Source organism: Capsicum annuum, chromosome 4, assembly GCF_002878395.1.
Source record: "Capsicum annuum cultivar UCD-10X-F1 chromosome 4, UCD10Xv1.1, whole genome shotgun sequence".
Lineage (NCBI taxonomy): Eukaryota > Viridiplantae > Streptophyta > Magnoliopsida > Solanales > Solanaceae > Capsicum > Capsicum annuum.
Window position 1 is genome coordinate 115,524,421 of NC_061114.1, and position 9,696 is coordinate 115,534,116.

Here is a 9,696-nt window from a genome sequence, read left to right on the forward strand (position 1 = left end):
TGTTCTTTCTTATATTGAATCAACTAAATTTACTTTCTCTTGAATCTACATATCGGTTGAAATAAAGAGAGTGGAAACTCAAGAAATTGAAGATGACAGTCAATCAATTGATGCACTCACAACTGTTATGGGGCCTGATCATCCTAGTCGAGTAAGACTATACAAATGTGGATTTACCGAGTTTCTTTTGAAATAAAAAGTAAGTCAATATGGACCCTCTGCAAATATTGTTGATGATCTGGTGGAGAAGAGATTGGATGAACTGGAAGAGAGGATACAACAAAGAATGCAGGAAAAATTCAATACTCAAAGAGATGTCATTGAACAAGATGTTACAATGAACATCATTGCACAACTGCAGTATTTTAATCCAGGATTAACACTTTATCCTAACATGCTATGATTCAATGTTCATTCATCTGGAGAAGAGGCTTCTATTCAACTAATAAATCATCCATCTATTGGTAGTAACAATCAAGGTCAGTCTCTGTTTCTTCTTTTTATTCTTCTCATCCCTTTTTCTTTTTTTATTGGTTGCATCTGTTAACGAAAATAGTGACATTGTGATTGTGATTTTGTTGGAAGTTGTAGTAATTATTAAGATAGAGTTAGTTGAATCTGAATTTAGGGGGTTTGAAATAAATCCTTCGAGTTGTATGCTACAGCTCTCAAGTTTAGTTAATAGATAATCCTACCCTACCTAGATTAGAGCATGCTTACGCTTAGTGTTGAGTTGGTTTAAATCCTGTGATCTTGATTTTTTTATTCCTAGGCCAAAATTTGTTCTTTGCTTTTGTTGTTTTTACCCGTTAATGTTAATGGTTAATCTTGTTGATTCATATCGTGGAATTCAATATGACTCCAAAGATTGTTTCTCTGAACTACACAGTCATATTGTGTAGAGGAGTTAACATGCTTAAATCATCTTGTGCATTTACTGAAATCAAAGGAAGTTTCAGTGTTGAACTTGTTTCTATGACCATGATTGTTGTTCTTTTAGGGGACTGAAATTGGGCTTTGTTTAGAAGAATTAAGAAAGGATATGGCTAGTTATTTTTTATCATTGTTGCTTTGCTGGTTTGGTTCAGAAGGTACAGAGAAGAGTAACATCAGTTATGGACATAGAGAGAAGACCAAAAGACTATAAATAGTTCATTTTCTACCTCCACCACGTTCTTGACTTTTGGAATTTTGATGGTTGTATTATTGACTCTTTACTATTTTAGTGTTAGCTGCCTGACATTATGAGAATAACTTTTCCTTTTCTAGTTTGTGATCATCTAGGTAATGTAAATATAAAGGTTATATGAATCAACAACTTTAAAGTCTACTGAAATTATTTTGTTTATGATATAGTTTGAATTTAACAAAGAAAAAAGAAGTTAAATTATGTCATTTTATATATAACTGCGTAGTAGGAGTAAGTTAAAGAAATATATAGTTTTAATTTACAAGTTCGTTTTGGAGAGATGGATAATGTATCACTCTAGGTCTCCTAGAGTAATCCAAGATTAGTGCATACTGCAATATCTACTTGAGTAGGCCTCGTTAAACTGCAATATCTAATTGGGTGTGATTTTCTTTCTTCTTCATCATTTAATAGTAATTTTGATTATTTATTTTCTTTTTGTAGGTGTCCACGATGATGAAAGAAATGAAGAAAATGATGAATAAATTAACCTTACTTAGAGTAAGATTTTGGGATTGTTGATAGATTCTCGAATATCAATATTTTTTATGTTGAACTTCTTGAAACTTATCGCGACTCGAACTAGATACTATGCAAAAACTTAACTAATCATTTGGGTACTTAATTGACAATTTGCTTTTGGATTTAGATTACTAGAATTATGTGATTATTAATGAATGATTTTGTTTTATGATGTTTATATAATTGTTTATTATTATTTATTGTGTATGTAAATAAAATTTACAATACGGGTGACAATTTTATATAACTCGTTGCAATTGATATTTGAAGTAGTTACAACATGTGGCCACAATCATTGAAATAGATCAATAAATCGTTGCAATAGGTAGTCAATACATAGAAAAAGAATGATAAATCGTTGCTAAAGATAGAAAAAATTATTGCAATAGAATTATAAAATCGTCGCAATAGCTTCTATAGCAACAGTTTAATGTCGTTGCAGTAGAGTCTATTGCAATGGTTATGAACTGTCACTATAGGTGAGAAGAGGCATCCCAATAAGAAAACAAATAACTATTGCTATAGGTTATTCTATGGCTGCATAAACCGTTGCAATAACTCTATTGCTATGCTCGCATATAGGACACATGCTTAACCGTTGCGATAGAGCTATGGCAACGGTTTTTGAATCATCGCCATATGGGTAATTTCTAGTAGAAAAACATTCTATCGCAACGGTTTTTGAATCATCGCCATATGGGTAATTTCTAGTAGAAAAACATTATCATAGGCATTTTATAAAACATGTTGAAGGCATATAGATTTCAAAACCAAAACCAAATACTAATTTACAATTCCCATGCAACCACATGTTCAAACCACCATTAAAACATGAAAACCATAATTAAAACATGAGAAAACCATAACCAAACCATTTATAACCAAAACATCCCAACATACATTCAAAACACAAAATCATACCACAATTATGCCATGAAAACCATACACAAAACATGCCTTTAGCTGGAACTAACAAAGAGGGGGGAATAACATGCCCTAAATTATGAAGATGACAGAAAGAAACCACCCTTGTAAGCCCCAAATTGACCTTATTGAAGAAACCAAAGACTTCCTTGACACAAGATCCTTGAGAGAGTTTCTAAGTGTTTAAGATTAGAATAATAGGGTAAATAATATCCCAAGAGTGTTATAAGTCATGGGTCCTTAAGAGGTTAAGAGGGGAAATTTCCAGATTACCCCAACTTAAACTGTATAAAACTCCTACATGAGGGTACGACCACCTCCCCAAACCATACCCTAGGGTACGAGTGGTACCCTTTCTCGTATACTAGGCCTCTCCTTGGACCCCAATACTATCCAACATACGCCCACCAAGGCTAATACGTAGCGAACCATACAACCAGTATCCTTAATCCGTACCTTAGGCAGAATAGACTCCTCTAGGTTAAACATAGGGCAACATACCATTGGCATCATACCATTAGTACCCTACCATACGACAAGTATGATCCATTTGTGCCTTGGACAGTAACCAACCAACCTGCACTGGTTAATATATGACTAATACACACCAACCATACCCTATCATACGACTAGTACCCCCTAGTCGTATAATGTCCAGAAGCCAAAACCAGGAAATTTCTAAGGATCAAAACCTAGGGTGTTTCAATTCTCCCTCACTTGGATCATTCATCCCCGAATGATGGAACAAATAGTACAAGCGTGATTTACACCCCAACACCTCAAATTTAACCTTTAACTAAGTTAGAAAACAAAGATGCAAGGAAATCAATCTTTCCTTCAAACAAAGTTTGAAAACAAAAGTATGATAAAGAACACATAATTTTTGCACGAATTCCGAAAGCAAAAAAAAATATAGATACTTGGACTTCATGTCCTCTTCTGCTTCCCAAGTAGCCTCTTCCACCTTGTGGTTCTGCCATAGAACCTTAACCGAGGCCACATACTTGGTCCGCAACATACGAACCTGCCTATCTAGGATCTTAGCCGGGATCTCTTCATAAGACATAGAATCTGAGATACCCAATCTTTCCAAAGGAACAATCAATGAAGGATCATATATATACCTTCTCAACATAGAGTCATGAAATACCAAATGAATAGAGTTCAAACTAGAAGGCAACTCCAACTCATTTGCAACCTTACCAACCCTTCCCAAGACCAAGAAAGGACCCTCATATCAGAGATTGAGCTTCCCCTTCTTTTAAAACCACATTACTCCCTTCATAGGAGACACCTTCAGGAACTCTCTATCCCCAACCTCAAACTCTAAGTCCCTACACCTTACATCCGCATAGGACTTTGGGCAACTTTAGGAGTCCTTAAATCTATCCCAAATCACCTTCACCTTTTCCATGGTCTGGTAAACCAAATCCAGGCCAAACATATCCGCCTCACCAAGCTTAAACTACCCAATAGGAGATCTACACCTCCTACCATACAATGCCTTAAAAGAAGCCATCCCAATGCTAGAGTGATAGCTATTATTGTAATCAAACTCTATAAGTGGTATATGCTCAACCTAATTACCACCATAGTCAACCACGCACTCACGAAGTACATCCTCCAATGTCTGAATAGTCCATTTTACATGCCCATCCGACAGCAGATGGAAAGCCGTACTCAGACTCACCTTAGTCCCCAACCCTTTCTGAAAAGACTGCCAAAAGTAAGATGTAAACTATATACCATGATCAAAGATGATAGAAACAGGTACCCCAATGCATCTTTACAATCTCATGAAGATATAACCTCACATAATCCTCAGTCGAAAAGTTAGTCCTCACCGGCAAAAAGTGAGTCAACTTTGTCATCCTATGCACAATGACACAAACTGAATCATATTGATTGCGAGACTGAGGGAGACCAATAATGAAATCTATGTTGATTACTTACCATTTCCATTTTGGCAATTCAATTTCTTGAAATAATCCTTCAGGCCTTATGTGCTCAAATTTCACTTGTTGACACACCATACATTTGGCCATAAAATTAGTCATATCTCTCTTCATACCACTCCAATAATACATCTTGGACACACCCTAAGAATTAGGCCATGTCGGATAGGTACCTCAAGCTCACATGAACCGGAGGTCGCCCCGATAATCCAACTGAATCATCATCACAACAACCACAAGGGTCGGGTAGATCCCAACCATTATGTAAGATAACAAAAATATAAGACTAATAGTCAATACTAGAAATATCTATCATTTCATTAATGCCAATAGTCTAGACAAATTATCCAAGTCCACAGTTATCCACAAAACCTCTAACAATGCCGAAGTCAACTAAAATATTGGGACATGCCCCCGATAATATCCATATATCCATACAAGTCTATCTTATAGAGTAACATGATTATGAAAGGTAGATCTTTCAGAGTATGGAAGCTCACCACTTCAAGGTCGATGCCCGAACCGCTCGAACATCTCTTCACTGCGTAGAAAGAAAAGAAAAAGCTCTAGAACCTATATCGCATGGAGACATAGCATCCGAAAATAGTTAGCGGTTGGAGCACTAGCATGTAACTCAAGGATAAGGATAAAATAGCATAGTTGTCCAATCCAAGTCAAATCATTATATGCAATCACATTTACCCAAGTATAGGCATATATGAAGATATATGTACTAATATTTACAGAACGTACCAAAGCATGGGAATAGTCATAATATACATTCTCAAATCATTCATTCATGAGACATGGAATGAAGATCTTTCAATCTTCTATCTTACCAATTTTATAATCTTAAGCTTCATCGTTACATTAGTCACCGGGATCCAAACCCCAAGCCAACTCAACTAACACATTACATTTAATCGGGTCCACAAAGTTAATCAATTCAACCAATTTCATTAGGCGAGGGACTTGAGCTACAAGCCATCTTATTATACTATGAACTCGAATCAATAGTCATCTCATCGGACTAGGAACTTAAATCACTTATCATTTCATTAGATCAAGAACTCGAATCACTCGCCATTTCATTGGACTAGGAATTTGAATCACTAGTCACTTCACTAGTCTAGGAACTCAAATCACTAGCCATTTCATTTGACGAGGAATTTTAACCACAAGAGATCTCTTTGGACAAGGAACTTGAATCGTTAGTCATATCACCAATCTAGGAACTCAAATCACTAGTTATGCTATCAGACAAGGAACTAAAACCATCCATCCTTTCATGGAAATAGGAACTCGAATCACCGATCATTTCATGAGACTAGGAACTCGAATCACTAATCATATCATTAGATGAGGAAGTCGAATCGCTAGTCGTTATTAGTCACTATTAGAATTCTCGACCCATTAGTTCATGTATTATCAACCATCCAATTCATATCATAGTTAAGGACTTTAGCTTAATTAGACAATTCAACACTATACATGACCACATGGTCCTCATGGAAGCCTTCATTGCTCAACCATTTTAATAGGTTGATGCCTTAACATATTTCATCATACAATTTAATTCATGGTCATCAAGACACACACCGGACCATAAGGTCTTCAAGAAAATATTTATTAAACACTTTATTAGGCCAACGCCTCCATTCAAATGATCATTCAATTCAATTGGTGGTCATCAAGACCCTTACTAACTCATTCATTCTTCATTAACATTTCTATGCCACACTTTAATTCCACAAACAATTTCAAGTCCAAACTTAGGGAATTGAACCTCTTTTACTATCCATCAATCCAACATGGACATAGTTTAACAAATTACATGGGAAACAACATCAACATATTACCAATTATCAACTATTCATACTTATAGGGCCATCACATCAATTAAAGCCATAAGCTAATCCATTACATGATTAACAAGGTTCTTATCAACTATTTACCAAGCATTTACAATCATTGTGACTCAATACATGGCCAACAAGGTCATTACCAACCATCCACAAGTATTCACATTCATCTAGTCATTATTATGACTAGTCATTATTATGACTCGTTCACGTTCACTAGACTGATTTCACACACATATTTAACCTTAACAACAAAATTTAACCACTAATCACTTCAATAGACTAATGCCTTAGTTCCACTCATCATTAAGTACATTTATGGTCATCAAGACCCATATAATTATTCATATATCATTAGCAATCTTACATCACATTCTCACCATATTTAGGCTCAACACATACATCAAGTTCATTTTCAAGTTTAGGGGCTTCAACCCCTTATTAGTCATTAATCCAACAATGTCATCAATTACATAATACATGGCTCATAATACATTTACAATCATTTGTCAATCATTCATGCTTATTAGTCCATTGCCCTAGTTTAAAACATCACCAATATGTGATTGGATAATTCACTTAGACATTTTCACAAACACCTTATGTGCATACCTTTAACAAGGCCATTTTTATGGTAGAAATCTCTAAGATTTGGGTTACTTAAGACCCACATACTAAACCACATACAATAAGTATCCATATATGCAAATCACCAACAATAACATGAATAAACACAAATCTAAGTAAGAATATCATTACTCATCATTTAGCAACAAAACCATTTTCATTTGATTTTAAAACCACCATGTACGCTTACTAATCCAAGTGTAAAATACATGGGTTAAGAGTTATTTAGAAGGGGGAGAGGTACATGCCTTAAAATAGATGATGCACCAAGAATATTTACTCTTTCTTGCCACTAGATGAGCACCCTCAAAACCCTAGCCTCTTATCTTGTTTCAAGAAGCTTTTAGAGTGTTTTGGAATGTTTGAGTCTTGTAAAATAAAGACTTAGGAGGCTACAATGCCAGATATAGTGAAGGGACTTAGGGTTTTGGGCAAGGTAAATAACCACACGACCCTTATTTAAAAGTTGGACAACGACCTTGTCCAGGGGTACGACTCCCCCATATGACTCACAAGGGAACCATATCTTAGGGTACGAGTGATACCCTAACTCATACCCTAGGCTCCTCCTAGGACTTCTACACTAGTTAGGGTATGAGTGGACACGCTTGAGTCGTATCCAAAGGGTACAACTCATGCCCTAATCGTATGCACCACTCATATACAAAATAGTCCACTCATGGTTCAAGTCTAAGCTCTATACGACCTTCTTGGTATGACTCATATACTTAGGATACGATTGAGGGAAGGGTCACTCATATAGAGGACAGAATGCCGTCATCCTAGGTTTCTCATAATATGATAGGGGAGGGGAAAACTGGGTATAACTCATATCCATGGGTATGAGTGGCTTGGCCTATTGTACCTTGGACAACATATTCAAAAATCAAAAAATTTTGCAAGGTCATAAACCTGGGTGTTTCATTCTCCCCCACTTAGGATCATTCATCCGCGAATGATGGACAAGTCAAGCATAACCATACTTTAACACATCATCACATATAAAAACAAATTTCAAACAAGTTAGAACAAGGCACATAATAAAGATGCGACCAACACATATCATGATCATCATCAATCAACCATTCATTTCATCAATCTTTAGGATTTCCAACCAATAATTTATCAAAGACACTCAATCAACTCAAAACTTAGGGGATTAAACCCATCTAATTTCAACTACATAAACCGAGTTAGGAACACCAATACACATCTCAAGCATGCATTTCTAGAATGGATAATAATTGCAATGGACTTCATGTCCTCTTCCGCCTCTCAAGTAGCTTTCGAACTTTCGGTTCCTCCATGGAACCTTTTTCGAAGACACCTCTTTCATTTAGAATCGGTGAACTTACCAATCCAAGATCATCAACGAGATCTCTTCACAAGACAAGGAACCCAAAGTGCCAACATCCTCTAAGGGAACAACCAATAAAAGATCACCTATGCATTTATGCAACATAGAGATATGGAAAATCGGGTGAATGGAGTTCATACTAGAAGGCAACTCAAACTCGTAGGCAACATTGCCAACCGTCTTCACAATCTAGTAGGGACAACATACCAAGGACTAAGCTTCCCCTTATTACCGACTTGCATCACTCCCTTCATGGGAGACACCTTAAAGAATACCCAATTGCCCATACTAAACTCTAAACTCCTACACCACATGTCCGCATATGACTTTTTTGGGACTTTGAGCAGTTTTCAACCTCTCATAAATCACCTTCACCTCTTTCTAAGGCTTGGTGAAATAAACTAGGGTAAAGCAACTTACCCTTACCAACCTTATACCATTAAATGGGAGAACGATATCCTCCACTATTCAACGCCTAAAAAGACGCCCTAGAATCTCCCAACTTAGGGACTTCTACATTTCCTCATTTCAAAACATCACCGAGCCACTACCCAACACAAGAAGGGCCACAGAGGGACTAAAGTACAAGAACTACTCATGCCACTCAAGGTAAGACCCTCAGCAGAGACACAACACCATAGGTACGAAGTATTTTATAGTGATCACCTAGGTCATATATGATACCCATCCCGACACAACATATCCAAAGAGGAGTCCTTGGTCTGAACACCAAAAAATACACCACTGCATCCCTTTTGGGGAACTCTACCATGATTCCTTCAATAGAGATAGACAAAATAAACAAGTAAGCTACGGCCTTCAACCAAAACTCCCACTTGGAGAACTTGGAATACAAATGATGATCCTTTAAATTTCACAACACAGCACGGAGGTGATCTATATGATCTGCCACACCCATAGAATGCACTATGATATTATCAATGAAGATAATGAAAACTATGTCCAAGAATAGATGGAAAACCCTATTCACCAAGTCCATAAATGCCATCGAGGCATTGGTCAACCCAAAGGACATGACAAGAATCTCATTAACCACGGGAATAGGTTCTAGAGGAGGCCCTTCTGAGTTAGGATCTTTAATTTAGACCATGATACAAACACCCCTTTTGAAATCACCTTTGGGCCTTAAGATAAGAAATGAACCTTCCCTTAGGGACTAAGGAGCCACCTTTCCATACAATGACATACTCATTGGGGAAATTAAGCATGACCCTATGAGTACAAAAATCTAAAAGAGCA